This window comes from Thermobia domestica, chromosome 3 (genome assembly GCF_964235325.1).
Source record: "Thermobia domestica chromosome 3, izTheDome1.hap1.1, whole genome shotgun sequence".
NCBI lineage: Eukaryota > Metazoa > Arthropoda > Insecta > Zygentoma > Lepismatidae > Thermobia > Thermobia domestica.
Genome location: NC_137456.1, coordinates 294,986,869 through 294,997,673, shown reverse-complemented (window position 1 = coordinate 294,997,673; position 10,805 = coordinate 294,986,869).

Below are 10,805 nucleotides of genomic sequence, written 5' to 3'. Positions count from 1 at the left end.
TGTATTTCGTCTCGTGGCTAACCCAGTGTCATCTCATGTTTTCGAAACAAGACAAATTGTTATCTCGTCTCATTTCCTCTAATTTTCTTTCGTAAACCTCATAATAATAGAAGTAAAATTGGAAGACATGCGAATTTGAAATGTAACGAAGTTTACAAGTTACAATTGATAATCGGACAAGAGAGGGCTATGGAATGCTTTCGAGACATATAAAAGGCGATGAGTCCAGACAAGGGCATGTCAAGTCTTGTGTCGGAAAACGAGACGAGACAGACGCTTGTCCCGTCTCAGATTTAACAAAGCCTATATTGTGTCTCCCATGCTGAATTGGAAACCTCTCACCAGAATTGAAGTGGGTCTTGTGTCAAGTGAGACATGTTGTTCAAGATGTGTAAGTCGGCTATTGGGTCGTGGGTCAATAAGATGTGACACACTGCAATCCACCACCCACCGTGACCCACCATAAACCAGCAATATACCACAACCTACAGACTCACTACGACCCACCGACACACTCTGCTTAGTGCATTGTATATAGCATCCTCTGAACACTGGTGAATATGTCTACATGTTACTTTTAAGGTTTCTATTCTCTTTTTTTCTTTTTTAGCATTTGTTTCTATATACTTACCTGAGATGACTATATCTTACAAGGAAAAAAGCAGACTTTGTTAAATGAACTTTCACGAGGTAGTAGTGCATATTTAACGTGTTAATATTACAAACGGGGTGAGCGCAATAACCAGAAATAGCCTAGAAAATGCGTCTTAAAGTTTCGACTCGCCGTATATATGATACGACGCCTAAAATTCTTAAGTGACGGTGTGGCAGAGAGTGGAGCATTCATGATTCACGTGTAAAAAATCGCTAGTTCGATTCTCGTTCGAGTCAATTTGTTTTGGCTTTTACCAATAAAGTAGTCATTTATAATTACAAGTTAAATAAAGTTCACCATGTTTATAATGCATGAAATAATAGGAATTTTTAAATCAGTTGTCAAACTTTTCAATGCTTCATGTGAACTAGATACAAATCTAACCTATTTCGTAAAGTCGTTAAATGAAAAATTTTCTTGACGGTTCGTGTCTATATCTGTGGACAGAGTGCGAATTGCAAGTGGGAATATTCGGAAATCCCTTTTGGCTATAGCATACAACCAGTATTCCCTAGCGGATTTCCCCCTCAATCCCCTTGCAATTCGCACAGTGTCCACAGATATAGACACGAAACTTCGGACACAACGACTGTGGTAACCGTAATACAGCAAGTGATATCAATATATTTATGAATTAGGTTATATTTTGTATCTGGTTCACATAAAACATTCAAAGTTTTACATCTGATTTGAAGATTCCTATCGTTTAGAATATATGAACATATAGTCAATTAATATTTTACTTGTAGTTATAAATGACTACTTTATTGGTAAAAAGGAAAAACAAGTTGACTCGAGCAGGAATCGCATGCTGGAACCTTTACACGAGAATCGTAAATGCTACACACTCTGCCACACTGCCACTTGATAATTTTAGGCGTCATACCATATATACGGCGAGTCGAAACTTTGAGACGCTTTTTGTAAGCTATTTCTGGTTATTACGCTCTCCCAGTTTAAATGTGCACTACTACCTCGCGAAAGATGGCCCCTAAATTAATTTAACAAAGTCTGCCTTGTCCTTGTTAGATATACTCATCTCAGGTGAGTAAACAGAAACAAATGCAAAAGAAGAAGAAGAAGAAAATGAAGATCCTAAAAGTAAAATTTAAACAAATTCGCCACTCTTCAGAGGATGCTATATACAATGCACTAAGCTGAGTGTGTTGGTGGGTATGTAGGTTATGGTGGGTCTCGGCGGATGCTGGGTTGCAATGGGTTACGTCCTGTTGACCCACGTCCCACGATCTACTTCATCTCTGGTGAGAGGCTTCCAATCAAGCATGGGCGAGACAATATAGGTTTTGTTAAATCCGAGACGAGATGAGACAAAGCGTCTGTCTCGTCTCGTACTCCTAGACGAGACGTGACAGGTCGTTGTCTGGACTGGTTGCGTTTTAATTGTCTTGAAAGCATTCCATAGACCTCTCTTGTACGATTATAAATTCTAATTTGTAAATTTCGTTACATTTCGAAGCCGCATGGCTTCCAATTTTACTTCTATTATTATGAAGTTTACGAAAGAAAATTAGACGAACGGAGACTAGATAACAATTTGTCTCGTTTTGAAAACACGAGATGACACCGTGATAGCTATGAAACCAGTGGCTGATCTAGAAGGTAAAAACTGGGGGACAGACTAAATTGAGACTATGATAAGTATATCATGACCTTACTATAAATTTCCAAAACTATATAAATAATAGCTTAAATTATTTTCGTCAATCTGAAAGTGGTGGTCCTAGTCCCCCCGCCCCCGAGCTAGATCCGCCACTGCAAAGACGAAATAAGGCTTTTTCTCGCCTCTCTAAAACGATACATTTTCACATGACGAGACGAAACAGGCGACCATGTTGTGTCTAGCGCATCATAACCATTCCTTTTATAAAATTCTGTTTCCATCTCATTGTCATGTTATTTCTCGAAATCCGACCTTGGATCATCTTTCTTTCATTGACTGTCATTGTTTCCTTCACTGACTTGCATTCATAATTGTAATTTTTAAAAAAAATATTCAATTTTCTACGGTTTTCATTCCACGGTCAACCTACGGTCTTCATTCTACCACTTGTGAAGTGGAATTAACATATGATAGGTTATAGTGGTGTTGTGAATGTTATTTATGTGTCTAATTGTTTGAAACTAATGTATATTTAGACAATCAATATTATGTGGGGTTAATTGCATTCATCTATTACTACTTAACTGTCTATGTATGATATATCTATCACTGTAGTGTTCTACGTTTTCCTTCGTAGAACACATTATTTTGAAGACCCTGGATTAAGTGCAATGGAACTGCTTAATAGTCTAGGCATGTAACATTGATGGGGAAATGGAAGTTAAAACTATAGCATGAAGTGTGGAAAGAGAGATCTTTCTTTTTTCTCTTGAGATGTCTGTAATGCATTGCTTGTTCCGTTTACTGTATCGCTATTCTCACTGCTTCCTTCAGGCGTTATTCAGCGTGCCTTGGTAACTAGCATGTGCACAGCAAAACTCACGAGTGTAATATGCATGACTCACTGTGTAACGCAGTGTTGCAATAACTTCGCTTTGTCGTTAACGAATATAGTGCTTTTGCTGTCTTGAATATCAATACAACTGATTGTGGAAAAAATTAACTGAATACGAATCTGCTAAAAGTCTACATATATAGTTTAATATTGTAGTCTCAATATGGTCCCTCATCCCAAAACTTGTGTTTGTTTTCAAAGGACATATTTGGGGAGAGGAGGAGATGTGTAATTCACAATATTTTGGCATTCGGGATATTAGTGATATGTTGTTCGGATCTTGGAACTTTAGGTGATAACGCTTGCAATTATTACTTTGCTGTTTTATGGCTGTTTGTATTCGACATTCTTATTATGTAAGTGTCTATTTGTCATCTCGTTCATTTGAATGGAAGCAGCATACACTCTCTCTCTCTCTCTCTCTCTCTCTCTCTTGCAATAGGCACATTTCTAAAGAAATTTGTCTATGGAAGAGATTCGCATTTGCGAAATTCGGAAAAATCTCCTGTTTTTCCGGTCACCACTCTCTGATAGAACCCCTGATTAAATATACTTTTTTCCTCATCTACATTGTCTCACTTCTCTAATAAATTTCACCGAAATTTTTAACTCGTTTTTACTTAACATATTAAACGGTAATACACTCCCTTTTACCACCTTTCACGGTAAAAAAAATATATCCTACTTGGAGCAAATTCGAACCGCCGTTCTTTGGATTTGTAATCTAGCGTCTTAACCACTACGCCAAGATCTTTGCTTGTTAAACGCTTAGTTGTTGGCATATTTCTTGTATTTGTATATTATGTTCCCACTTCGACAATTTTTATTCTTTTTTTCGATTAGCAGCTGTTTCCGGCTTTCTCTTTGGGTGTCCTCCTTTATTTACACTATGCACTATTCGTATTCACAGCTGGTGCCCCTCTGCAATGTCTTATTCAGACTAGACTTTTCTTCTTGTCCCTCAGTAAACATTTGATTGATTTAATTCTCATACTCTCCATGGATGGACCGCAGGAACCCCAGACTCAAAAAACAGATCTACATTTACTTTCCTGACAGATAATACAAAACTCAAGGTTTCGGCAGAAAACTAGCACAAAAATTTGGAATAGAAAATGTATCAAATATGCAGTTGGAGGGGGAGGGTAAGGATGGGAACACGGTCATAAGACCATAAAACACATTATTGAAATGGCAGTCTGTAATGATTATTGAGGTGGCTCTTGGGCCTAGAGCTTCGAAATTGCCTCTATGACATTTCCAGAGAGTGCACAATCTGAGTTACTAGAATTTTCACAGTACTATATTCAGCCATCGTTCATTCAATTCCCCCGCCCTGGAAAATCTAAAATGAACATTGCATCCTATCGTGCTCAATATGAATTACGTGTATTTTTGCAGTACTGCTTCTTACGTCCATTTAGATAGCACCACCCCCCTCATTTCAAGACTCAATCAGAAATTGTCTCAATCGTTTGTACATCGTTTGTACAGAAAAGTGCAGGCGAAAGTTCCGTTTGAACACAATTAAGGGCGCAGCCAAAAGGTAAATCAAAGTGGAGGGCTATCCAAATGGTAGACCCCCATGTCAAATTCAACCACAAATCATCACAATCGTTTGTACATTGTTTATACAGAATTGTACAGGAAAATTATCCCTTTGTACACCATTAGGGGCGCCGCTAGACCGAAAATAAACAGGGGGCTGTTCAAATGGTAGCCCACAACCATGTCTAATTGAATCACAAATCGTCTCAATACTTTCTGCATCTTTTGTACAGATATATACAGGCGAAATTTTCGTTGGTACAATATTAGGGGCGCCGACAGAACGAAAAAATTAGGGGGCTGTCTAAATGATAGACCCCCACAATGTCAAATTCAATTACAAATCGTAGGAATCGTTTACATCGTTTGTACAGTAATGTGCAGGCAAAATTTCGTTTCTACACATTTAGAGGTGCCGCCAGATCGGAAACAATGTGGGGGGCGTTATTCAATTGGTAGCCCCCACCATTTTTAATTCATTCACAAAATCGTCTCAATCGCTTCTATATCGTTCGTACAGAAATGTGCATGCAACATTTTTGTTTGTTCACAATTAGAGGCGCCGCCAGAACAAAAACAAAGTGGGCGATATTCTAAATGATAGCCCACACCATACCCAAATCAATCACAAATTGTCGCATACGTTTGTACATAGCTTGTACTAAAATGTGCAGGCAAAAGTGTCTATTGTACACAATTACTGGCGTCGCCAGAACGAAACAATTTCGGGGACTGTTTAAATGGTAGAAACAAAAAAAAATGTGTCACATACTATGGAGTATTTTTCTAAGAAGACTCTGTACACACTATTGTATAAATTGGTGTGTTCACCCCTATCGTGTGATTCACTAAGTTGATTTTACTCTAACGATGATGGAATTAAATGTTTTTTTTTCCTTTTTTTATTTTATATTTTTACTTACAATCATTATTGCTGAGTTAGTTTATCACTCCTCGGCTCTTGTTATTAAACTTATTCGTTATTTCATACGTGAGCTGAATCCTTATGAGAAAAATGCATTGTTTTCTTTCTAACTTGCGCATAATCCGTTATTCTCATCTCGTACAGGAAATTGATAAGTGGAAGATGTAACACAATCACAAAGTAGACTGTTAAAGGGAAAGCTATAACACAATATCTTGTTTTATTTGAACATCTTCATTTAACTCATTTTTCATAAACTATAGAATGCATGTTGTAGTATTTTGGTGCATTCAACATTCTTAGTAGAGTTGCTAACTGGCCGGTGAAATACTGGCTGGGAATATTGCTGTGATTTTGATTAAGGCCGGTGATTGGTACAAACTTCTTTTTAGGTCCCTTCTGACCGGTATTTTGGAATGTGCAATCCAGAATATAGCATTGAACATCGAAATTTTTCAACAGTGCCTTTACAAACACAAATTTCCGTTGTATTATACATTATCGATATTGCTTTTAATCTATATCAGTTTTTTATTTATTTAACATAAGAAATTTGATAACACTTAGATTGTATTGTAAAAGAATTCTATACATTTATTGAGAGTAGAAAATGAGTTCTTAAAGCAATTTCCTTTGTTTGAAGTGTAAGTTTATAGAGTAAATTTCATTTTATGAATCAGCAATTGTTACGTAAAAATTAATATCCATTATTATTCATATGTTTCGATAACTTTAAAGAAGTGGCAATTGCTGGTAAATACAATAATGATCAATGCAGTCTCTAGTTTCTCATTTGTACAGAGGATTTTTAGGGTTTGCCGGTAATTTCGTTTTCTTGAGTTGGCAACCTATTTGCGAGGTTTTGTTTAAACTCTGCTACGTACTGGCTCCGTAATGACACTCCGACTGCAAATAAGTATGTAAGGCTAACATACGTCCCGGTTTCTTAAATTTGTCCCGGTATGCAGAAATTTTCCTTGTTGTCCTGTTTTTTATTAATTACATATCAGAAGCTCTTAAAAGATAATAAAATCGACTTATTCCTTTTGCTTTCGATTCCGACAATGCTATAGGAACAATTTCATTCTAATCTTTATTATTATTCCAATCGCTGCCTTCCCGGATATAACATGCAATGTTTAAATCCTCCTAACTGGCACTCTTAAACAAAAAGTAAGAATGTATACCCCGAGGTGGCAACAAATTCTTGTGACGTTGCAGACCAGCCCCGAAAACATTTTTTTTCTGCTTCAGAAAAACAATTATGCAAATTGTTTTCTTTTAGTTCACATTTTAGTTCACAAAATAAATAAGTCCATTCAAATTTTGAAACAACTTCATAAATCTGGATTTTTTTCTTTATAGACATGTACAGCATGTGAGGTGGTATGTGTAATAATATTGAAAATATAATTTTTGCCTACATATTTTATGTTCACTGATTACGTTTATATATATTGTATAACAGCTTCTAGCTTCGATAATAGATGGTTGTTAGCACTGTTGATTAAAGGGCCTCGGTGGCTCAGTGGTAGAGCGTTCACCTCTGGTGCTTGGGGTCCCGGGTTCGATCCCTGCCCCCGCCAAGTGAACTTTGTGGTGGACAAACACCGTGTGCGTGGGTTTTCTCGGGGTTCTCCCGTTTCTTCCCACTTTCTTCATTCCACCATTTCATTCATTACTCATCATCACCGTCTCCTTTAGCCTAACCGGGATAACCGTGGGACGTAAAACTCAAAGATTTCATTTCATTTTCATTTCATTTCACTGTTGATTAGGTATGGACTATATTTGTAACCGCCCGGACTTCGAGTCGCTGTTCGGGCTTCAATTTATTTGTAACCACTTCAGTTCGAGGTCTCTATTTGGGTGAAGATTTATTTGTAACCGTTTCTTGTAATCTGGTCGCTGTTCGTGGTTCGTGGTCCTACCAAAAAGTATTCCCCTGAGACTGGAACTTACCTGGACAGGACGATGAAGGACCTCTCCAAGAAGAGTTACAAACTGTTCCAAAATCGCTCGTTGCTCTCAATAATGAGATGTGCATTAGGCGCCGAGAGGTCGGGTGTCTCGTCTCGAAAACCTCACGGACGATCAGACGGTCATCCAGACCATAACGCACACAAACATCACTCATACAAACAACGAAAACACACTGGATTAAATAACACTATACTTATTTATTAGAACACTATTATATAAAAAAATAGCGAAAAAGAATGGACACAACACTGAACACTGAATATGTATAATAATTTTCGTCGGTGAAATCACACTTAGCCCTTTATATATATATATATATATATATGATTATAATTCAGATATCACTACAAATGCTTCTCTCACACCATTGACGCACTTGGGGGATTAGCACTGGGGAAAAGTTGTCTGGATCGTCCCACGATGAATCCTGTTGTTACGCCGAACAATCCTAAAACGTAGAGGTGATTCTTCAGCAAATTAAGCAAGAAATTTTCCAAAGTAAAATGCTAATGTTGGAGGGCGCGTGTATAACATTTTAAACGCACAAGATCTGCGGACCTGGGACTTTACTACTTGGGGCTAGCCGTAATAAGACGTCCTTCGCCGGCTAATAGCTTATACCCCTTAACACACAATCGTACTTGGTTCCCGACGCAACGTGCGTGGTGGCTACGTACAGTATCGGAATCAAACTCCCTGAACCAAATCTCAAGGTACGGGCTGCAATGGTCAACTAAAAGTGTTGGCAGTGCATTCCAAAAATCACTCAGTTAACTCACTTGTGTTCACATACAAACAGAATACGGAAAACAATTTGTTAATTTTAGTCAACTGCCTATAATGCACTAGACACGGCGGTAACTCTGGCGTGAGAAAGTACAGATAACGAGCTACGAAACAACGCAGTTGGTGAAAATTTGGTCACCGGAACATCTGGTCAGCCCGTTTTTCTCTAATTTATTGTAATGTTTTCATAAGCGATTAAAGAAAGCACTTAATTCAGTTCCAAATAATTGCAGAATACATACTGTGGATATAATAAGTCCGGGAGAAATACTGAAATGGTTTGTCACTAAATGAAATGTTCTCAGCAAAAGCAATGTTTTAAATATATATATGAGAAAACGATGAAAGACGTCTTTGTCCAATTCTGTGGGAAAGAAGCAATTCCCACCGAAGAAAGAACTTATATGCGTTGCGGAATAAAGTATAAATCGAAAATAATTATCACTGTCTTTACGAAATATACAGAGTGTCCACAAAAAATCCTTTTATAACCTGGTGGCGGTTATAGATTTGACGTCCGTGAAGGGAACGACCTGTGAAGTGCACACGTAGACAGGTTGAAAACCCTTGGCCGTATAATGAAGTATGAAGAAAATTAGGCCCTTCACCAAAAATTTAAAATTAGTTGGCAACACTGTGATATGGTGTGAGACTTGCGTTCATAAACGATGAATGGTTTTTGACCTGAAAAAGGGTCATTTAAAATAGTTAAATAACTTGTTCACTCACTACAACATGATGAGGTTACTGCATGAGCAGTATCCAATCCAAGTGTTCTATAAATTAATACGATCCTCTTGAATGTTTGTAGTCGATTTCCCTTATTCTCCATTTCTTCACATGTTGAAACCATGCTGTCTTCCTGTTTTGAGTATCCTCCATGAATCTCCAACAATGAGTTAATGAAGGGAGAAGTTTTTAAATAACACTGGTGTGACAAACGAGGTATGGTTATAATACCTGTATGTTTGTGGTATGTGATAGAGAGAGAGTGAACTGGAAAGGAAACCACACAAAGCGTTGAGCGAACCACTTCTCTACTATGTTCAATAGGAGTTTTAATATGTGTTCTTATTTTACGTGTATTGTAGACTCTGCTGCTGCTACTGTGTTCAATCGTAACCGGGTGTGGGTGTTGGAACTGTAATTTCTTCAAAATTGAAACTGCTCTTTCTAAACAATTGTGTGGTGTATGTTATGTATGAAGTGAAAATAGATCATAGTATTTTATACCGGTTGAAAAAAGGGATCGTAACAGATTACTCGCTGCGTAGTCTGCTCCGAAAATGTTACTGATGCTGGAACTGGAGTTGGAACAGGAAGCAGAACAGCTTGCGCATATAGGTGTTCGGAGCCTTTCTTGTGTAATCGCTGTACAATAGGTCACAGTCGTAAAAGGACACTCGTTGCATAGTCTGCTCCAGAACAGGATCTGGCACTGAAGCTGGAACAGCTTGAACATTCGCTACTAAGTGCTCCGTAAACCAAGTGTGTGTGTGTGCGTGTGTGAGTATGTGTGTGTGTGTGTGAGAGAGAGAGAGAGAGAGAGAGAGAGAAAGAATGCTATATGCGTGCGAACCCAAGCAAACTATGATCGACCCACTGCTTTACTACGTTCAATAGGAGTTGTAATGTGTGTTCATAGTTCTATGTTATAGCCCTTGTAATCTGCTGCTGCTGGTGGTGTGTTTAATCAGAACCGGAAGTAGAAGTTGGAATTGTTATTTTTCAGGGTATTCGTATAATGTCTCACATTTGGAAATATAATTTTACTGTTCATGAGCAATCAGGTGTGTGTGTATGTGTGTGACTAACCATACTTATGCTATATTGCTAAATACTGTTATTTTTTTCTCTGCTCTACTATGTTGTCATAATCTTATTTTACACCAAAACTGCTCTATAAGAGAACGACTACGTCCATGATGTTATGATGGATGAAAAAAAAACTAGTGGCAGTGTCATGGTCGTTCTACTATGTTCATAGTCTTGCTGTTGTGTGTAATTCGAACTATAATGTTTCTGCGCATGCGTGGTCCGGTGGTGTTCATAGGCGTAAAAGATTACTCGTTGCATGTAGTCTGGCTCCGGGGGAACCGGAACTGGAACATGAGTCGGACCAGGAGTCGAGACAGGAATCAAAACAGGAACCGGAACAGTTTGCGCATGCGCAGTAGGTAAAAAATTCCACCAAGTGCCACCACTCCACTATTACCGTTTGTGAATATAAATTAAGACATAAGCCATTATTTTAAGAAAGGAAGAAAGGATCTAGAGGCTCTTCTGCCAACTGATGTATTTTACCTACAAAATACAGGGAGCTATCTACCAAGAATTTGTGTGGCTGCATCTGATGTTGCACCGCAAAATTTGCCATCGGTTACCAGCAGTG